This window comes from Phascolarctos cinereus, unplaced genomic scaffold, assembly GCF_003287225.1.
Source record: "Phascolarctos cinereus isolate Bilbo 61053 unplaced genomic scaffold, phaCin_HiC Scaffold_1;HRSCAF=81, whole genome shotgun sequence".
Taxonomy (NCBI): Eukaryota; Metazoa; Chordata; class Mammalia; order Diprotodontia; family Phascolarctidae; genus Phascolarctos; species Phascolarctos cinereus.
Genome location: NW_027555514.1, coordinates 90,835,851 through 90,858,877, shown reverse-complemented (window position 1 = coordinate 90,858,877; position 23,027 = coordinate 90,835,851). Strand labels below are relative to the sequence as shown.

Here is a 23,027-nt window from a genome sequence, read left to right as displayed (position 1 = left end):
GATATACATTATACATGTGCTTCTGTAAATTTTACCTGTCCCTAATGATCACAGATGGATAACTAATTTTCCTGTTCTGAAAAATCTTTAAACAAAGTTGACTGCATAATCTTCGTTTTAATGGCATAAAGATTAAAGTATTCAATTCTGAAAGACAATGTGATTACATTTTAGACTTACGTGGCTACCCCTAAGGGCCACTGGAAAATATCTTCTCCATTAATCCAGGGGCTATCATAGATTACAAAAAGTATTTCCACAAAGCCTCCATTTTTTTTAAGATATGGACTAATCCATTTGTTGTTGCAATGTTCATTTCCAAGTAAGACAACAGCAACGTGCTGGAGTTTCCGAGTGTCTATTAAAGTTTTTGTATAGAGTAACCACTGTGTGGCGAAAGAGATCTTTGTGTCTTCTCTTCCATTTAAAACAAGCACGACATAATCCACCTCAACTGAAAAGTATCCTGGAATTAGGGCTGGACCAGTGATGAAGCTGTAACATTAGAACAAAGGAACTTGACATCTGGATATGTTAAGACATTTAATCTTCATGGAAAATCTTGTCAAAATTCTGCCCAATTCTTCATGGAAATCTTTCCTATAATTGTACAATTCATGTTCTTTTGAAGCCAAGCTTTAAATGACGGGGTCTGGCTGCAGACTGCTGCCAAATAATCACAGACTAAGCAAAAGCAGCACCCAGAATATTAAGTATTAAGGTCAAAAGCAGAGATACATATCTGTCTTCATAAGCAGTTACTGAGTACCTTCTATGTGTCAGGCAGTGGGATAACAAGGAGCTAATATACTACTGGAGAGACATTTATACATATATATGTATGCAAGCAAAATAAGTATAAAGTCATTTGGGGGGGGATGGAAGAAGGGGAGGAGAGACACTAGAAGCTGGGAAAACCAGGAAGGGCCTCATGTAGGAGGTGGCATTTGAGGTGAGCTACAAAGGAAATGAGGGATTCTAACAACCTCTAAAAAGATGGAATGCATTCCAGGAATGGGAGACAGCCTGAGGAATTAGACAGAGATGAGAGATAGAATGTGATGTGTGAGTAGCAGTAAGAAGACCATTGTGGTTGGACTGATGTGCCAATGAAGGACTCTTCGGTAGTGTCTTAGGGATCTGTGCTTTGGTGTCTGCAGCTTGACATATTATCAATGATTTGGATAAAGTATAAATGGAATAGTCATCAAATTTGTAAAAGACAGAAAGGAGGGGAGGGACAGCTAAAACACTGTAAGACAGTCAGGATTCAAAAAGATCTTGACAGGCTAGACAGAGTTAAATTTAATAAGACAATTTAATAGGGACAATTATAAAATTGTGCACATCAGTTAAAAAAATCAACTTCAGAAGTATATTAAATCCAAGCTATCAATAACTATATGAAAAACTATGAAAAAAACTGTATGAAAAATGCTTCAAATTACTATTAATTAGGGAAATGTAAATTGAAACAACTTTGAGTTTCTGTTTCACACACATCTGATGACAAATACAGGGAAGTGATAATTGTTTAAGAGGCTACAGGAAAACAGACATACACGTGCCCTGTTAGCAGAGCTGTGAATTGGTCCAGACATTCTGGTAGCAATCTGGAACTATGCTCTCAAAGTGACTGAACTGTGCGTGCCCTTTGACTCTGCCACCACTAGCTGGCTTATACCCCAAAGAGATCAAAGAAAAAGAAAAAGGACTTACATGTACAAAAATACTTATAGTAGCTCTTTTCATAGTAAACAAAAATTGGAAACTAAGAAAACTAATCCTTCTACTGGGAAATGGCCAAATTATGGTATATGAAATAAGGAATATTGTTGTACCATAAGAAATGATGAAAAAGTCAGTTTTGGAGGAAACTAGTTGGAACTCCACAAAACATTACAGAGTGAAATAAGCAGAACTAGGAAAACCTTTTATACAATGACACCATTATAGAAAAAACAACTTTGAAAGACTTTAGAACTCGGATTAATGCAATCCATGGGTCCAGAAGACTGAAGACAAAACATATTGGTGATGATCTTTTTTTTTTTTTGGCTGAGGCGATCAGGGTTAAGTGACTTGTCCGAGGTCACACAGCTACCAAGTGTGTTAAGTGTGTGACGCTGGATTTGAACTCAGGTCCTCCTGACTCCAAGACCAGAGCTCTATCCACTGCACTACCTAGCTGCCCCTGAGAGGTGATGAACTTAAAATGTAGAGAAAGACATATTTCCATTCATGGCCAATATGAGAGTTTGTTTTGTAGGACTATTCCTTTTTATGATGACAGTTTTATTTTTCATATATTTTTGTTGTTCTTGTTCAAGGGGAGGAGAGGAGACAATGTCAAGGACAGATAATAAATGCATGCAAAAATAAAAACATTTTTAAAAGTATATGAACCATGTACTGTAAGAGGGTCTTTAAAATGAGGCTGTGAGGATAGTAACAACAACCATAATAATAATTAACATTTATAGAGCACTTATTTTGTGCCAGGCATTGTGGTAAGTGATTTACAATTACTATCGCATTTGATATTCACAATAACTCTGGGAGGTAAGTGCTATTATTTATCTACATTTTACAGTTGAGAAAACTGAGCGCACAGAAGTTAAGTGACTTGCCCAAGGTCACACAGCTAGTAAGTGTCTGAGGATGGATTTAAACTCAGGTCTTCCTGACTCCAGGTCCAGTGCTCTACTCACTGTACCACCTGTGAGAGCAAGGTCATGGAGCAGCTTACTGGCTCTTTGGGATGATCGTGGACTGTGAGCAGGCTCTGTGTATCCAAGTGAGAGAGTCACTTAAAGCTCTGAGACTCAGGGATCTTAAAAGTCATTCTCCCTACCTCTTTACAAGCCACTTTCCTCACAGCATGCTTGAAATCCTTGCAAACTGTATTAGCGTGTATGTGTTTGTGTGGGCATGTGCATGCATGCACAGGTGTGTGTTGGCACCTACTAGCCCTCAACTGAATAGCTGATTATGACTGACCTGATAAGGATAACTGCTTTACAGGACAGCCTTTTTAGACTTACATACACATAACAATTGTGATGTTACTCACAAATCAATTTTACTTAATTTAGTTTGGGGGAAAAAGTTGAATTTAGGCCAAGAAAATGCTGGAGTTTTTGCTCATCTATGTAATGTAAATAACCTGTATGATTTCATTTTTTAGTTCTCGAGCATTTTTACTGGAACATAGAAAATCACAGATAATGACTGCTCTTTAAAGGTATCTCTTTAAATGTAATTAATGATCTGATTAGCATTTATTAAATGTCTACTACGTGCAGAAGACTATTCTAGGTACTTATAGAGCTATCAAGATAAAGAGCAAAATGTACACCATTTTCACATTTGAAGGTGCCTTACCAATGACTTTCAACTAGAGTTTAGCTGAACTTACTACTTTTCTTTAAGTTGAAAAGATTTGAGATTTTTCCATAGTGGTGTTCCCTCTGATGCAATAGACTGTAGCCCTTCCATTTCTTAGATGACAGTAACAAAGATTGATCATCAGAAAGAAAACCTCCTAGCAATGAATTAAGGCATTACATATACTTTTAAATGCCACTTCAATCCGTCTTAAAATAAGTTGTTATATATTTCCTGAGATCACATATTCTAAAATCCTGAATGTCAAAAAAAAAAAAGAGGGAACTGTGATATAGACAAAGTTCACTGACCTACTAACATTTCTGACTACTTATTAATATGAAAAATATGAGAAAATCAAGAACATTTTACAAGAGACAATTCTTGACATATCCACAACACAGTAGAGAACCTTTGAACCCCAGTCTGACAGAAATGGACAAGGAAAAAGGCAGGTCACTCCTCGTGGCCCGAAGAATGAAAGAAAGGTAACAACTAAGGAGTTTAATTAGCCCAGGTCGGTATCCCTGGGAATTTCCACTGGCCAGAAGTTGGCTCTCTCCTCTTCTATACTTTGGTTACCTTACAGCCCTTATCCTGCTCCTTACACAAGGGTTTCTGTACTCTCCCCTCTCCTCCCTACCCTGCTCCAGACCCCAGAGCTATTGGTTTGGAGCTTGGTGAGCTCTCACTAGGACTGCTTGGCAGGTAGAAGAAGAGGTCTATTCCAAGAAAAGTCCATTTTGGGGGACAGCTAGGTGGTGCAGTGGATAGAGCAATGGCCCTGAAGTCAGGAGGACCTGAGTTCAAATCTGGCCTCAGACCAAACACCTGACACTTATTAGCTGTGTGACCCTGGGCAAGTCACTTACCCCCAGTTGCCTTAAAAAAAAAAAGTCCATTTTGTCAGAGAAGACAATGGTTTGGTTTTACAGTATTACAGTTCAGCTACATGATGGATTATATAAGTTTTTGTGGGTTGGCATTGGGACCCTAGTCACAAAAATTTATAATTCTAACAGTAAATGCATTCTAAATACTTATACAAAAACTTTTAAAAACATAACCAATTCCCAAGTTGGGGACTATCTACTACAGTCTCCTTAACTTAGGGACTTTGAGGTGGGGGGTGGGGAATTCCCTCCAGTGATGAGAATCGGCAATTCCTATGTAACTGATAGCCTCCAAACCACCTCAGGTGCAGAGAGACTGTCAACTGCCTTTGAGCACAAAGTTATACGTATTTGAGGCAGGACATCTCAATCTATCTGACTTCAGGGCCAGCCATTGAATCACTGTTTCATTCTGCCTTTCAGTTGGGCACTTGCTTATAGAAACAGCTATCACATACTATTTTTTTAAAAATCTAGCACAAATAAACAATGAATGTATGTTCCTGTGGAATCTGTGCACACATATCCTAATGTGACTATGCATTAGGCATTCTATACCTATATGGTACATAAGGTCTATAAGTATATAGAGGGTCAGAACCATGTTGTGGATTGGTTTTATATATAGTATCTAACATAATTCAGAAAGGGAAAACAGGAATAACTCAATAATTCTGTATGTGCAGAATTTTTAGCTAATATGACATACCTTTCTGTAAGACTAAAGATAGCTGGAAAAACATTAAAAATATTTACTGTTACTGATCTGATTAATATCTTAACCCTAGTCTTAACCACCAAGTTATTTTGTAGAATACACTTTTATTTCATTTCTTCTTAAAGAATAATTGTTTGTAAAGATATTTACCTACTAACATTTAACTTTTAACTAAATAAGATAAAGATAAGCTACATTAGGTCTTAGAATGAAGTAAGGAAGGAAAGAAAGAAGAATGGATTTGTAGAAAGTAAAATCAAAACAATTTGGTTTTTAAGTTACATGAAAGACATGACTGTTTTATCTGTCCATATCATGGAGGATGTTTTCGCATGCATATAATAAAAAAAATGATTTATTCATTTCTTATTGGTATTAATTGCTCATGAATGCATTAGCAATTTTCCTTTTTTCCTCCCAAATGACCATAGAAAACTGCCAGAACAATGAATTTCACTTACAACAAGTTTCCAGTAAAACTGTAGGGGGAAAGTAAATTCACCTTACATCTAGAGTGAAAGGATGGGTATACACAGATAATGAGGATTTGGAAATCAATGCAGCTAGGCACAGGAAAGAATGGAAAGAACTGTGACCCTCTGTTAATAACTAGCTAGGTTATCACTATACCAATCAACAAGTGTTTCCTGAGCCCCCGACTATGCTCTTGATATTGTGGAGGATAAGGAAGGAGAAGTGACAAGAGAGACAGCTTCAGCAAAATCTCAAGACTTGTATGAACTGACACAGAGCGAAGTGAGTAGAAACAGGAGGACAATTTACACAGTAATACTACAAAGAAAAAATGTAAGAATTCTGATGTATGCAATCATGTATATCAATCATGCTGATGAATGATCATGGAGCACATTCCCTTCTTCTTGACAGAGGGGTGACAGACTCAAAATAGAGAATGAAGTATAAATTCTTAGACACGGCAAGCATAGATTTGTTTTGCTTATTTGTCACAAGAATTGCTTTTCTTTTTCTAAATGTGGGTGGGGAGGAGAGGGCTAGTAACAGTGTTTTCTCCCCAAAAGAAGAAATAAATAAAAAGAGAGTCATAGAAACATTTTAAAAGTGCACAGAAGAGAAGGAAGTTCAAAGGGAAATTTAGGTAAGTAGGACAACTCTGAAAGTAACAAGCTGAATTTATAATTTATTTTTAAAGCAAACTGCAGTGATTTGTGGTTTTACATAAAATCTTCTCTGCCTGTTCTACTTTTTTTTTGTATTCATGAAAATTCAGATTTATTTAAAAAACAAAAGACATGGTCCTTGAATTCAAAGAGAGCACAATCTAGTAGAAAGACAAAAATCAAACATATGAAGCAAGAATATATAATTAAATGATAAGTGAGGGCTTGCATTATAAGTGTTGTAATTCTAGTAAGTGGGAAATCAATGAGAACTGGCCAGGACATGGGGCATTGGAGAGGACATTTTAGGAAAAGAAAAGTGAACAATGAGAATGTGAATTAGTAATAAGACCAGTCTAATTAGAAAGGAGGGTACAGAAGAAGCAGAAAATGAGTTGGGTAGGGAGAAGATGGACTAAGATTATGAAAAGTCTTTAAAACTAGGCAGAGATTTTATCTAGCTTCAATATGGAAAAGAGAAGAGTCAAAGATGGCTCTATTTTTTCAGTCCTACCTAGATGACTGAAAGAATGTTGGTACAATTTACAGATACATAGAGGCTGAGAGGCACATGATGAAATGTTAAGTTTGGGATATGTCAAGTTTGACCTTAAGTCATTTATTCATAAATTCAGGAAATTTCAAACTTCTTTTTTTTCTTGTTCCTAGTACAATATTGATGTTTAGAGAATAGGAAAAGGGAGATGTAGGTATTCAAAAAGTCCTTAGGTAATCTGTCAGTCTGTCTCTCCTTGTATGTATGTGTGTGGGAGCGCGTTTGCCTGCACCTGTTTGTGTTTGGGGGGAGGGAGGGATGACCACAGTCCCGTGCACTGGCTTGACCCTCCCAGTCCCCTGGCCCCACATGCCCCTTTTGGCTGGCTTGAATGGGGCTCAGGACGCACTTGAAGCCACGTTTTGGCCGCTCTCATCCTCCCAATGCTACAGCCCAGCTGCCCTGTAGGAAACCCTCTCAACTGGGGCAGCCCCAGGCCAAGGATGATCCTGCCAGGATGAAAACCTGTCTGTGCCTAGCCCGACCTCGCGCCCTCTTTGTCCCCGCATTCCCTCTAGCTCGCGCCCAGCGTTCTTCAGGCGTTACACCGGTAGACGCCAAGGGACGCGGACGCCGATGCGGACTTGGACTTGGACGGTGCGGTCGGAGAGCACACCTAGCGGGATCAGCAGGTAGCCCATAGAGACGCGCCCGGGCACATTGTGGCCGGGAGACAAGGTGGTAGAGAGGGGGATGGTCTGGAGCTCCATGCCCTCCTCTGTGCTGGGGAACAGTGTCTGCACCTCCTCTTGCCTGCTCACCCTCATTCACAGGGCTCATCTACACGCTAAAGTCTTGCTCCTGGACGCAGTTGCCTCTGTTCTTTCACTTAACATCTGCCCCCAAATCCCCGGGAACAGCGATGTCCATGACTGAGCGGAGTCCCTCAACCACAGGCTCTTTGGCCCCTGCTTCATCTCCCTCTCCTACAAACAACACCAAAATCGAACAGTCCTGGCCGAGGCGCATTTCCGAATGCCAAGACATGGCATGACTTTCCACCGCCCTCTCGGACAAAGCCCTTTTGTTTTCCCTAGTGGTGTAAGCGCGCGTGTGTGTGTGTGTGTGTGTGTACGTAACGATTTGCGTTTGGGGGGAGGGAAGGCAGGCCACAGTCCAGGGCACAGCGCTGACCCTCCCAATCCCCTGGCCCCATATGCCCCTCTTGTCGGGACAGAATGGGGCTCATTAGCATGTTATACCCAGTCTCAACCTCCCAATGCCAGTGCCCAGCTGGTCTCTAGCAAAGCTTCTAAACTGGGGAAGCCCCAGGCCAAGGATGATCCTGCCGGGATCCAAATCTGGCTGCCGCTAGCAAGAGCTCGCGCCTTCTTTGTTCTCACAGTTCGTCTGGCACGCGCCAGCGTTGCCCCGATCTCACTCTGGTAGCCATCAAAGGACCCGGACGCTGATGCAGATGGGGCGCTCGGGGAATGGACATAGCCGTCTCAGCAGGTACCCCGTCGGGCCACACTCTGGCATGGCGTGGCCGGGAGAAAAGGTGTTAGAGAGGTGGAGTTTCTGAAGCTCCGTGCCCCCCTCTATGCGAGGGCCCCTCTGGCCCCTCCCCCAGAGTAAGTTAGCCGCTTTGCACCTCTGCCTCCGTTCCATCCCCTATGCCTCCGCTCCATCCCCTAAGCTCTCCCCACAAAATCCCCAGTAACAGCGTCGTCCATGACTGAGTGGAGTCGCTCAGTGCCAGGCCTGTTTGATCAATTGCTTCATGTCCCTCTCACACAAACAACCAAACCGAAAATCGAGTTGACCAGGACAGGGCTCAAGTCCCAACGCCAAGGAATGGCATGCATTTCACCTCCCTCTACGACAAAGTCTGGTTGATTTGCCTAGTGCTGTGAGTGCCTGCGTACACGTGTGAGAGACGGTGGCCTCTGTGTGCGTGCGTTTGTTTCTGTGTACCGGCGTACGTGAGTGTGCTTGGGAAGAGGGAGGACTGGCAACAGTCCTGTGCCCAAGGTTGACTCACCTAGTGTCCTCGTGGCAGATGCCCCTCTTGTCTGCCCAGAATGGGGTTACCATTACCCACCTATGCCCGGGCTTGGCTGTGCTCATCCTGCAAACACCAGAGTCCAGCTGCCTTCTAAGCAACCGTGTAATGGGGGGCAGCCTCAGGCCAAGGATGATCCTCCCAGGATGAAGGCCCGGCTGGCCCTAGCCCCCAGTGCACTCCCGCTCTCTCCTCGGGGCCCTTTGACGCGTGCCCCCATTTTCCCACAAGCTCCCTTATGTGTTATCCTGGTCTCTGCTAAAGGACTGGGAGGGACACCTTTACATGGAAGTGGCCGCCAGGGCAGGGAGCAAGCAGTGTCTACAGGCACGGGGGTGGGTCTCCCCCTGTCAGGACAGGGACAGCAGAGGAGGTATGGGGAGTTGGAATGTCTGGAGCCCTAGGGGAGGACACGGTTCCGTCCTGTGTGCCAGGACACAGTGGCTGCCCCTTCTTTTCTCTGCACAGCCTCTGCACAAAGGCACATCTGCCCCTCTTCCATCCTTTAACTTCCCCTACATAAACCCCCAAGTACAGGGCTGTCCATGACTGAATTGAATCCCCCTCCATCCTGGCAGGCTCCTGTCACGGCAAACCTGTGACCTCAGGCAGAAGGACAGGCAGTGGGGCAAGGCTCACTCCACAGTCCTTCCTTCAGGAGGGTCTGCCTCAAGTCAGCAGCAACTTTGTGGGCACACTTGTTCTACTCCTCTGCAACATGGCTCAGGATAATTTGCTCCAGGTCTCAAAGCTGAGCCTGCACCTCCCCTAGCTGCATAAGTCTGGCCTCAGTGCCCTTGTCTCCAACAAAGTATTCCTGGATCAAAGCTGGGACCTGAGACTCCATCTAGAAGCCACCAGAGGAAAGAGCTCAACAGACACCCGAGAAACTGCAGGAGTGAGGAAGGAAGAGGGCCTGGACAGCAGGTCTGGCATATCTAGAGACACTCTGAGAGCTCGGGGCCAGCACATGCCTGCTTGGTGCCAGAGGAGGGATGGTTGTAAAACAAATGGCTGGCATTTCTCCCCTTGAGTTTGTAAAAAGGATCTCATTGGACCTTGTGGGACCTGATATTTTCCCACTTGACAGATGAGGAAAGTCCCATCCATGTCACCAAATCCACCCAACAGGCCCAATCTTTGGGAAGTGCCTTATCGGCACCTTAGTTGGTTGCACCTCCCTGGGCATATGTGCAGGCAGCAGCAGCCCAGCTGAGATCAAGGGACATGTGCGGCTTACCCAGGGAACTGCAGGATTCACATCACTGCACAAGGCCACCATCTCTTCTCGCCACAGGTGTATTCCTTGGACACTGCCGCCCGGCTCTGGCTGAAGGCTGCCAGCTCCTGCCTCAGGCCAGTCAGCTGGGCCTCCAGGAAACCCATCTCCTTTGGCCTTTTCTCCTAGAATTCTTCTTGGGACAAACTAGCCAGTCACCAAAGGAAAAATCAAGATCAACCTTGGCATAGGCACTGGGAGATGGACCCAAACTGAACTAGTGTCACCTGAAAAATAGCACCACCCAATGGAAAGGACAGAGCCAGAGAACTGGCTGCAAGTCTTCACTGACATTTGCTTCCTGCAGCACCTTGGGTACGTCATTTCCCTCCAGGGCCTCAGTAACCACTTCTGCTCTCTGAGGTCCCCAGTAGCTCAGATCAATACTATGCTCATTCTAACTCTAGTATTCTGTCTCCACTGAGCTGCCCCTACTGGGAAGCTCAGTTGTGGTTTCTCTGTTCTAGTTTTCTAGCCCTCCTTTCCTCCTCTTTTTTTGCAAGTCAGTTTGGGGCCTTTCCCATGCCACTCAGACATGTGCTGAAGCACCCCGCATTCCAGCCTTCTAAAGAAATAAGAAGACACAATGAGACTGATGAAAACATCAACGTCTGCACTCTGGGGATTCTGGCCTCTTGTTTGGGTCTTCTGCCAGCTGAGGAGCATTTGAGTCTCCGCAAAAAAATGCTGGGCTCCAGAAATCTTGACCTTAAGTCCCACAGAACTTTCAGAGACTGGGCTTCTATTCTACTATCCCACCAAGAGGAGGCATCTGAGAAAGACCAAGGTCAGCTGGAATTGGGCAAGAACCACTCTCCCCATGGTGCTGAGGTCACTTTTTAGTCCCCTGAAGAAACTTTCAAACTTGACTCTTAAATCACATGGACAGTCTTATTCCTCCCTAGGCTTTTCATATATCACTAACAAAGTTCAACAGTAAGAGACAGAAAGAGAAATTCCATTGAAAATTACTGTAGGCACCATGAAATAGTTCAGAGTCTGCCTGCCAAAACAAAATCAGGAAGTATCTGAACCTAATTACAAAACACTTTTCACACAAATCAAATCCCATCTAAACAACTGGAAAAATAGGAGTTGTTCCTGGCTAAGGCGAGCTAAGTTAGTAAAAAAGACAACTCTGCCTAAATTGATCCCCTTCTGCAGGGGTGATACCAAACAAACTACCAACAATCATTTTTATAGAGCTAGAGAAAACAATAAGAAAAGTAATCTGAGAGAAGAAAAGGTGCAAAATATCAAGGGAACTAAAGAAAAGAAATGAAAGGGAAGGTGGCCTAGCTCTACCAGATCTTCAATTGTATCATAAAGCAGCAAGCATGAAAACTATTTGGTACTGGCTAAGAAACAGAGTGGAGGAATCAGTGGAATAGTTTAGGTAGGTAAGACACAACAGTCACTGATTATGCTAATCAAGTATTTGAGAAATCCAAAGACTCCAGCATTTGGGATAAGCAATCCCTATTGAACAAAAGTTGCTGCGAAAACTAGAATAGAATGTGGAAGAAACTGGGCAGAGACCACCATCTTACATCCTGTACCAAGATAAAGTCAAAATGGCTACAGGATTTAGATATAAATAATGAGACCAACCAAATAAGGAAAGCAAGGAATAGTTTACTTTTTCAGATCTATGGAGAAGGGAATAATTTATGACCAAAGAAGACATAGAGAACATTATGCAATGCAAAGTGGATCATTTTGTGTACATTTAGTTGAAAAGTTTTTTTGTATAAACAAAGCCAATGCATCAAAGATGAGGAGGGAAGCAGAAAACAAGGAAAGAATTTTGACAATAAGGGTCTCTGATAAAGGCCTCATTTCTAAAATATAGAGAGAATGGGGTCAAAATGATAAGAAGACAAGTCATTCCCCAACTGAGGAATGGTCAAAGGATATGAACAGGCAATTCTCAGAGGAAGAAATTAGATCCATCCGAAGCAATATGAAAACAATGTTCTAAATCACTATTGACTAGAAAAATGCAAGTCAACAGGGTTTTTAGGTTCCACATCACAGTTATCAGATGGGGTAACGTGACAAAACACCAAGATAGTCAATGTTGGAGAAGACGTGGGAAAATTGGAACACCAATGCGTTATTGGTGGAGCTCTGAACTGATCCAACCATTCTGGAGAGCAATTTGGAACTATGCCCAAAAGGCTACAAAATCGTGCATACCCTTTCATCCAGAAATACACTTCTAGGTCTGTAGACCAAAGAGATCATAAAAATGGGAAAAGGACCCACATGTACAAAACTATTTATGGCAGCTCTTACTGTGGGGGCAAAGAATTGGAAATTGAGGGGATGTCCATCAATTGGGGAATGGCTGAACAACTTGTGGAATGTGAACGTGATGGAATACTATTGTGCTATAAGAAATGACGAGCAGGTGCTCACTTCAGAAAAACCTGGAAAGACTCACATGAACTGATGCTGAGGGAAATGAGTGGAACCAGGAAAACATTGTACACAGTAACCGCCACACTGGGTAATGACTGATTTTGATAGACTTGGCTCTTCACAGCAATGCAAGGATCTAAGACAACTCCAAAAGGCTCACAGTGGAAAATTCTATCCACATCCAGAGAAAGAACAAGGATGTTTCAATGTAGATGGAAGCATACTATTTGATCTCCTTTTGCTTTGTTCTTTTCTTTTATTGCTTCATTCTCATGTTGCCTCCCTTCAATTCTAATTGTACTTGATATTATCACTAATGGGAATATATGCTTACTAGGAATGTATAAGTAGAGCCTAGATCAGATTGCAACCCATCTTGGGAGGAGGGGAGAGGAAGGGGGGCAATTTAAAACTTAAAATTTGATGGAGGTGAATCTTGAAAACTATCAATTAATTATTTACAGAAGAAGAAGGAGAAGGAGAAGGAGAGGAGGAAGGAGAAGGAGAAGGAGAAGGAGAAGAAGAAGAAAAAGAAGAAGAAATAATGATTGGAAATGTGACGAAAAGCAAATTCTGTGGGGCTTATGTAAGTAAAAAAAACCTTAAAAATAAAGAGTATTTTAAATAAAAATGGTGGAACACAAAGCCAAGAGACTTACAAATAGAGATGACACCAATCCTACTGGGAAGTAACAAAAATGACCTCCTGATTCCCCCCCCCATCAGATATCTGTGGTGTTTTCTCCAGCAGAGAAACATTCAAAGGCTATGAACAGGAATTTTTCGAAAGAAGAAATACAAGGGATCAATAACCAAATGAAAAAAAAAGGCTTCAGAATCACAAATAACAGAGAAGGCAGCTCTAAGATTTTACCACCTACCTGTCAGGTTGGCAAAGAGGATAATCAGCAAAACAACCTCTATTGGGGTTTCCAGGAGGGAAGATGGCAGACTAAAAAGGTAGTTGCTCTCACCCTTCCCTATCAACCTCTGAAAACCCAGGAAATATGACCCCAGAAAAAACCCTGGAACAGCTGAACCAGAAGAAAGATGGGAAGTAGCAGTGCAGTAGCCAAGGTAGCTTGAGGGATTAATGGGAAAGGCCACTCTTGCCCTGAGGGAAGGGGAGCAGTACAAAACGGGAGGTGCCACAGCCAGCCAAAAGAAAGCCCCACTTTAGCAGAGGAGGAAGAGATCCTGGGGCTTTGGCATTCTTCAGCAAACAGATCTCCCAGTGCTTCAGCAAACGGATCTTCCAGTGCCTCAACAAAAATAAGGGAAGCAGCACTACAAAGGGCCCCAGAGGAGAAGCACACTGCAGCATTCATCTCAAAGGAGCTGAAGAAAGCAACCTAGAGTTGCCCTAAAGTTCCAGCCTTGCTGAATCGAGCCCAACACCAGGTAAGGTGCCAGAACCCTACAGCCTACAATTACCACCATAAGAAGACCTAGCACACAAAGTCACTGACCAAGACCTAGGCTCCCAACACAAAAAGCTTGGGTCAGTGCCCTCTGCTCCCAAGCAGGAGATCTTCATCTCTTTCAAGGCCATGGAATAAAGATACACCATGAGTAAAAAGAAACGTACCATAGATTCGTATTATGACACCAGTGAAGATCAAGACAGAAATTCTGAAGAGGACAACATTGTCAACAAATCCACATCTGCAACATGAAAAGGAAATAGCAACTGCTCTGAAGCCCAAAAAGCCTTCTTAGAAGACGTCAAGAAGGATTTTAAAAGTCAAATGAGAGAGGTAGAAGTGTCCTTAGAAAATACAATTGACCAATTGGAAAAAAAAAAAGTACACTGAAGAAAACAAGTCCCTACAAAACACAATTGGCCAACTGTAAAAAAATTACACTGAAGAAAACAGATCCCTTAAAAACACAATTGGCCAATTGGAGAAGGAAGTGCAAGAACTAACAGAAGTAAACAATCTGTTAAAAATGAGAATTGAACAAATGAAAACTAATGACTCTATGAAAGAGCAAGAATCAGTCAAAAAGAAACCAAATAATGAAAAAAGAGATGAAAATGGAAAATGCTTAAACAATTGACCTGGAAAATCGATCCAGGACAGACACTTTAAAAATGATTGGACTATCTGAAAATCATGACAAAAAAAGGGCCTGGACAGTATCTTTCAGGAAATTATAAAGAAAACTGCCCTGAAGTCATAGAACCAGGAGGCAAAATAACTATAGAAAGAATCCCTGGCTCACTGCCTGAAAGAGCTCTCAAAATGAAAATGCCAAGGAATATAATAGCCAAATTTCAAAATTACCAGATGAACGAGAAAATACTGCATGCAGCCAGAAAAAAATGATTTCAATATGATGGAACCACACTCAGGATTACACAGGACCTCGCAGCTTCTACATTAAAAGACCATATATCATGGAATATTATATTGTGTAAGGAAAAGGAGCTTGGATTGCAGCCAAGGATCAATCACCCTGCAAAAATGAGCATGATCTTTCAAGGGAGAAGATGGAAAAGACCAGAGCTCAACAAAAAATGTGATCTTAAATGCCAAGATTCAAGAGAGAAAAAAAGGTAAATGGAACAGCAACATACAATATGTTGTTAATAAGGCAAACTTTTTATATCCATACACGTGAAGATGACACTTGCAACTCTTGAAAACTGTACTGTCATTACACCTTGTTGAAGGAGTAAACCTAAAGGGGGTGGATATAAGTTGATGTTGATGGAATGATAAAAAAAGAAAAATGTAAGCAAATGGGTTAAATGGAACCAAGTAAGCAGATTAGTCTGATCTTAGAAAAAGTACGGTGAAAGGAGGAGGCAGACAAGGGTAAATTACATCGCAGGAAAAGCCACAAAAACCTATTACATGAGAGGGAAAGAAGGCAGGGGGATGAGCATTGTTTGAAACTTACTTTCATCAGATTTACCTCAATAACGGAATAACATAATCAGATAGCTATAAAAATATAGCTTGCCCTATAGGCAGTAGGAAGGAAAAAATAAAAGAAAAGGGAGGGGGGATGGAAGAGAGGGAAGAAGCAGTAAGGGTAAAGGGGAAGAAAAGGGAAAGGTCTAATAGAAGGGAGGAGGGTCTGAAGGAGGTGGTGGTCAAAAACAAAACATTAGTGAGGGGGGAAAGGAAAAAGGAGAAAGAAAAGCATAAACAGGGGTAAAAAAGGATAGACAAAAAGACACAGATAGTAATTCTAACTGTTAATGTGAAAGGGATGAACTCTCACATAAAACGGAAGATAGCAGAACGGAATAAAAACCATATTCCTACAGTATGATGTTTACAGGAAACCCAGTTGAAAAAGAGTGACACATACAGGGTAAAGGTAAAAGGCTGCAGCAAAATATATTATGCTTCAGCTGAAGTAAAAAAAAAAAAAAGAAAAGCAGGTGCACAAGTCCTGATCTCAGACAAAGCAAAAGCAAAAAGAGATCTCAAAACAACAGGCACATTGCTGTTGGACTAGGGCAGCTAGGGGGCGATAGAGTGCATAGAGGTCTAGGCCTGCTCTCAGTTATTTACTGTGTGATCCTGGGTAAGACAGGGCACCCTGTTTGGCTCCATTTCCTCCTCTTTAAAAACGATGTGGAGAAGGAAATGGCAAAGCACTCCAGGAGCTCTGCCAAGAAAATTCCCCAATGGGATGACAGAAGGGGATCCTTCTCTATTAAGCCTGTCTCCGCACACTGACTTAGAGTTACTCTATCTGGTCCCAGCACCATTTGAAGTGAATTGGGCAGTGCCTGAGGGATGGGGTCTAGGGAGGAGGAAGTGATGCCTACCTTCACATTCATCCTCAGAGATATATCCTGAGGAGGATCCAGGGGTGTTGCAGGTGATTTTGGCCGGGAGAGGGAATGGTGAGAATCCTTTGACCCTACTGAAAAAGGAAAAAGGTGAAAAAGAAAGGGAAGGGGAAAGGCCAAGAGGGGAATGAGACTTGGCTGGAGACTTCCAGGTTGAAAAGAAATGATACCCAAAGCCCTCTGGTCCTGTTCTTATTCCTTAAACAGATGTATACATTTTCCCATGAGAGGCAGAATCGGACCAAGCCATAGCTCCCATGGGCCAAGGACGGCCTCTTTCCAAATTAAACCACCATGACGAGGTATGAGAAAAGTTAAGTGCTACCTGAACCTATCTCTTCACCCATAGGTCCTTCTCCCACCTGGCTTCCTGTGCTGTTGCTGGGCCCTGCAGCTCACCCTAAGAACCATGTGCACTGGGGCTAGGGAAAAGGGGTCCATTGCTGAGAAGGGTTGTTCCCTGCCCAGCTTCAGGCCTCAGGGTTCTTGGCCTTCTCCATGCTCAAAGTTGCCCCTCCCTAGTTCCTGTTCTCAGAGAGTAAAGGCAGCAGGATCACAGGCTCACTTAGAAGGAGAGAGATGGTGCTGGGCACAGGAAATTCTCATCTTTGTGAGGAAAGAAAGAAATACATTGATGTCTCTACTAAAAATCAGGGCTGGAAAGAAATGTGCACATGGGAGCAGCCGAGGCCCTTGGCTGCCATGGGCTGTTGTGATGGCGAACATGACCTAGCCTAGCTCTGGCTCCTCTCACCTGAGGGAACTCCCTTTGAATTTAGTGTGCTGGCCAACCACAGAGGAACTCCAGCCATTGCTGCTGTGGCTGCTGCTGCCGCCTCCATCAACATCTAGGTGGTAACTGAGGAGCAGGTTCTCACTGTGCCTAGACATCTTCAAAGGCTTTGCCTTTTCAGGAATTCTAGAAATTCTCCTAAGTAGGAAAAAGGAATGAGAAGTACCTTGTTCCCGACCTGCCCCCTGTCACCCAGAGGCTCACTAGATTCAAATTCTTCAAATTCTTCAGCAGATGGTGGTCCTTGTTCCCTTTCTGAGATTTCTGCTTTCAAGTATTTGTCTTGCTTTGGGTCCATTCCTTAAAAGTGAAAGGAAACTCCCAAACCATTCCTTGGACCACTGGCAAGTGGCTGGCAGGCGCCTGTCCTAAGACTGGCTGAGAGGCCCTTCTCAGAGAAGGAAGGAAATCCCGGAGAGCCCCCAACTGTGTGAGACAGAGACCACTTACTCAAAAATAAAAACAAAGACTTAGATGCCTTGAAAGTAGAAAAGAGTTTATTGCTTTCTCAGGAGAAAGGGTACCCCCTTAGTCACCATTGTGACTAGGGCCAGGACAGTACTAGTTTGTCCTCCCTAACCCTCTTCCCCTTATCCCATTGGCTGGGCTTTCGGGGGGCACAATCTTTTCATGGAAATCTAGAGCAAAGGTAGTTACACAAGTTGGCCCAGAGAGAAGAAACTGAGGGAAGTTTTTGTAAGAGGTTGGGGACAGGGCTTATTCTTTCTGCTAAGCATGTAAAAAAAAAACACGGTCTGAGTGGGGGAGGCTTTTAAAAGCATCAAGAAATGTTAACAAGAACCATTGATTCCCTGAAGAGGCTTCATGTCTGAGAGATCATCTCTCACACAGGCAAGCACTGTCCTGGTCCAAGCTAAACAGCTGATACTAACCCTGATCTTCGGTAATGGGCTTCATGGGTAACAATGCTGGAAGGACAGGGTTTTTGTCTTTTGTTTTTTCTTCATTTGATCATCACAACTCTTAAGAATTATACAAGTCATATTACAGATGAGTAAATAGACAAGTGATAAGCTCCCCTGGGATTCCCACACTGCCAAGAAGTACCTCCAAGGCATGCCTGAGCCTTCCCATCTACCAGGTCACTGAGCTCCAACCTCAATGCGCCCTCAGGGATTTCTAATTTGTCAAGGCCTATGAAACTCGATATTGGAGTTATTTTTGTGGGAGAGGAAGATGAAGTAGGGGGGAAACCAGGCTTGGCATTGGAGGACTCAATTTTATCATGGAAACCTGTGTACCTGAGGATTTGCTGGAGGAGAAGTTCAGGATGGAGCAGAGGTAGATGTGCCTTGGCAAAGAGGGTTTGCAGACGAGAGGGGTCAGCCACTGTGCCCTCACACAGAGGAGAAAACCATGCCCTCACAGGGCTCAAGACACTCCACCTCCACACACCTACTCTGCCACCCGAATACTGGTATGATAGGCTAGCCCCAGGAAGTGGGCAGGCACCCTGTACCCTGCCCCTACTGTGCCTTTCTCGTTAGCCTCCACCTCTGAGTCCTGAGGACTCAGATGCAGAGAGCGGGAAAGTGGGGGGAACATGGCACTCATGCCTAAGGGGCCACAAAGAGAAAGGGGGCATTAGGTGGGGCTAGGGTGAGCCTGGGCCTTCACCTTCAGAGGATCATCCTTGGACTAGGGTGCCCCACTTTAGAGAGTTTGCTGGAGAGCATCTGGCCTCTACCACTGTCATGATGAGCCTAGCCAAGCCTGAGTATGGGGGGCAGGGTAAAACCCCCATTCTGGCCTTCCAAGAGGAGCACCTGGGGCCAGGGTAAACAGTCCTGGCACTGAGGGACTCCACTCACTCATGGACACCACTGTTCCTGGGGATTTGGGGGGAAGAGTTTAGGGGATGGACCAGAGGCGGCAGTGCTGAGGGGCATAATCTTGGTAGTGCAGATGTGCATTCACTCAGAGGGTGGGCAGAAAAGACCAGGTGCAGACACTGGACCCTGGCACAGGGAAGGGCACTGAGATCCAGACCTTCTACCTTTCTAACATCTTTTCTGATGGCCACTACATGCCACAGCGTGGTCCTACAGGGTACCTGCTGATACTGCTAAGTAGGTCAGCTGACTGCCCCTTCTGGGTTCGCCTCCATAAATGCATCCTGTGGTGTAGCGGATTAATGCATGGGGAACCCTGGGCCCTCACTAGAGGGACTGTGAGGACATAGAGAACCCGAGCTTAGACTACGGGCAGCCACGCTTTCATCCTGTGAGGATAGTCCTTGGCCTGGCGCTGTCCCAGTTTAGAGTGTTTCCCAGAGGGCAGCTGGGCTGTGGTTTTGGGAGGATGAGACTGGCCAGGTAGGGTCACAGTATGGATAAAGAGCCCCATTCTGGCCTGACTAGAGGGGTATCTAGGGCCAGGGATCAGGGATGGTCAGCCCTGGCACTGGCGTGCTGTCAGACCGACCTGTTTCCTAAACACACGCAGGGACACAAAGACATATATTTTTTTTCTCTCTCTCCCTTTCTCTTTCTCTTTCTTACACACACACACACACACACACACACACACACACAGACACCATTAGAACAATCAAGCACACTTTGTCCCAGAGCGAGATGGAAAGGCATTCTTTTTCTTCAGAGTGTGGCAGCAAGAATGAGATCTGTGCTGAGGAAAGCCTTTCCAGGTAGCCACCAGGGTAGGGTTTTCTGGGCATTCATTTTGGCTGTTTCTAATGCAGTTAAGAATGGAAGGGACATTTTCATCTCCTTCACTCCTTCCTCTCTTTCTAGCCACCCCCTTCCCCTGAAAAAGGAAGGCCTTCACTTTTAACCAGTAGATTAGAGGGCTTCAGACTGGCCTTATGATCAGCCATCAGACAATCTCCTTTCTTCTTTCCTCCTCATCCCAGCTCTGCAGCATCAGAGGGAGTCCTCCCTCTCATCTTTGGGGATGCATACCTCATCTCTTGGATTTGGCTTTGAACATTCTAGAGAATGCCCTGCTTCCCCCTTTCACTCTGGCCTAGAGGTGGGACCTTCTGCTTGCTCAGGATTACGTTGATGAAGTCCCCTGTTGGCTAGGGGTATCCCTCCCTAGGTGGGTGGAGCAGCTGCTGCCTCTGCCCTCTAGACCAAGTAGCCCTTCCATCCTGCCCACCTTGCCACCATTGTGGCTGCTACTGGAGCTGATTTGGAGCTTTTTCCAAGGGTAAGGATGTCCCCAGCACCTTGAACTTCTGGCTGCTGATGGAGGGAGTGGGAAAGTTTCTCCATCATTCAGGAGGGCCTTCTGTGCCTCAGAGATGTCCAGAGGGTCAAGGGCAACAAATAGTTCCTATTATTATTATCATTTCAAGTTTTTCAAATTTGGTTTTTAAAACTGAGTTCCAAAGTCCCTTCAATTGCAACGAGAGCAAGGTTCACTCCTGCCTTCTCACCTCCCCTCTCTTCCCCTCCACTGTAAAAGCACTTTCTTGTCCTTTTATGGGAGATAATTTATCCCATTCAATGTCTCTCTTTCTCTTTCCACAAGTGCATTCCTCTCTCACCCCCTCATTTGATATTTGAATGTCATCCTTTCATACTGAACTTACCCTATGATCTCTCATGAGAAAGGTCTCGTGGATTACAAATATCATCTTTCCATCTTTCCATTTCAGGAAATGGATGAATTGCTTACAGGTTTTTGGCTCTTCTGGCTTCCCACCTCCGTATGCTTTTCCTTTTTGTTTAATTGAATTTTATTGTAGAATGAAACACTACGACACAAATACAGAATAGAGAAAAGAAGAAAACATATCATAAACTTAAATGTTGCATCTTAATTACCAAGTACGAAAAGAAAAAAAAAGTGTCTTGTGCATAGCAGAACATAGGAAAGGATTCAAAATATGTAACAATACATTTTCATTTCAAGAAAGCCTGTATGATAAATAGTACATGTTGTGTCAAGAGTTGCCCGACTTCACTTCCTTGTAAGTTTTCTTTTTTTTTTCTGTGCTCTGTACCCTTTAAAATTTGTTCTTTTTGTTTTCCCCTTCTCATCCCACCCCCAGAAGGCTACTATTCAGTGCAGATATATTTCTCTACACTTATACATATACATATAAATATATATGTATACATATATATATGTATACATATATATACGTATACATATACACACGCACACACAGATATATATATATATATATATATATATATATATACACATATAGTTACATATATAGACATATCCTTTCCCAAATTCTGCTCCTGATCTTTGTGTTTATGTTTCTGCATATCTATTATTTCCTATCCCTCCTGATTTCTGTACTTCACTTCTACCCACTACCTTCCCTGTCTATTACTTAACCTAGGATTCCTCCCCTATCCTCCCATTCCCATAAATCTAAACACCCATCTACAGCCCCCTATAATCTATCCTCTCACCCTGCCCTGTACAGACCCGTCCATTTTCCTCCCCACCATCCCATTGCTCCTAAATTTAGAAGACTTTTAACTCCTTCCAAAGGTGTAGGTAGTGTTCCCTCTTAAACTCATTCCCAATGAAAGTAGGTTCGCAGAATTGCAAACCCTCCTCCCTCATCTCTTTCTCCTGTACTGGTACTTCCACTCACACCTCATTTGTACATAATAATTACTCTTTTTCACTGTTCCTAAATAGCTTTCCTTTTTAAAGTCATATCCTATTCTGGTCTACCCTAATGGTTCTGGTGAGCTACCACATTATTAATTATAATCTTACACATATATTTTGCTTCTTATATATAATAATAGGAAATGGTCTGTCCTTATTGAATTCTCCATAGCAAGTTTTTGGTATGTACTTTATGTTTCTCTTGGATCTTATATGTGAAATCTTCTATTAAGTTTAGGTCGCTTTTTGCATTTCTTTCTTTTTTCTTTTTTTAACAAAATATTGAATGCTTGACAATTCATCAACTCTCTGTTGTTTTCATGCAGGAATATGCTTAACTTTACTGCATATGACATTTTTGGATGAGCCCTAGTGCTTTTGCTCTTAGATATATCGTATTGTAAGACTTGCAGTCCTTTTGAATCTCCATTGCTAGTTCCCATGTAATGGTGCAACTGTCTTATTCAAATTGTTTTGTCTTGTTGCTTTTGATATTTTCTTTTTCAGCTGGGCGTTTTGAAATTTGTCTATAATATTCCTATGAGTTTTCCTCAAAGTATTTCTTTTAAGGAGAGATTAATGGATTTTTTTTTTAAATATTTCCATTCTACCCCTCCCCCTTTGTTCTCATGCTTCAGGACAATTTTATGTAATTATTTCTTGTATTATTGTAGTAAGACTTTTTTTTCACTCATAGCTATCAGATAATCTGATTATTTTTATGTTTTCTCTTCTTGATCTGTTCTCTAGATCTGTTGTTTTTCTGATAAGATATTTCATTTTCTCTTCTATTTTATTTCTTTATCCATATTTGGTTTAATTATTTCTTGATCTCTTATAATCTTGGTGGCTTCTCCTTGCCCAATTCTAATTTTCAAGTTGTCATTTTCTTCCTTGAGATTTTGGATCTCCTTTTCTAATTGGATGACTTTCCTTTCACAAGCTTCTTCTTCTTGTTGGATTCTTCTTCTTCTTTTTTTATTTTGTTTAGTTTTTCCCCATATCTTTCATTTCATTTTTAAAGTCCACTCAATGGGAAAAGAAGAAAGAGTGAGAATAATAGACCTCTGCCTCCTAGCTTCTAAATAGAGGGGGATAAAAAGGCAATTGAAAAAGGAAAGCAAGCTAACTTGGTTCCTACAGTTATCTCAGGACAATCCACCAGATCTAATAGCCCTGTAGTTGGCACTCCTGGGTCTTCAATACAGGGATCCTACAGAGCCCTGGGGACTGGGTGGTTGTGTTGGGGAAACACTGGGTTGGCAATTGTGACACAGATGAAGCTTGAGCCAAGGAGACTGACAAGGAACAGTCAAATATGTAGGAAGAGAATCAGGTGACAGTGGAGCTTCTCAGATTTTACTGAGTCAAACGGACTTACAGCCTCCCACACTGA

General features: G+C 42.9%; 1 protein-coding gene across 1 annotated transcript in view; it reads right to left on the bottom strand.

The window, feature by feature from the left end:
- LOC110203946 (pericentrin-like) overlaps positions 1–23,027 on the bottom strand; it is a 52,250-nt gene that overhangs the window by 3,944 nt on the left and 25,279 nt on the right. Inside the window, exons 7-8 of the mRNA XM_020980330.2 lie at positions 20,586–20,750; positions 181–495 (exon numbers count right to left, since the gene is read on the bottom strand). The gene's annotated coding sequence lies outside the window, so the exon portion shown is untranslated. The remainder of the gene's footprint in view (positions 1–180; positions 496–20,585; positions 20,751–23,027) is intronic.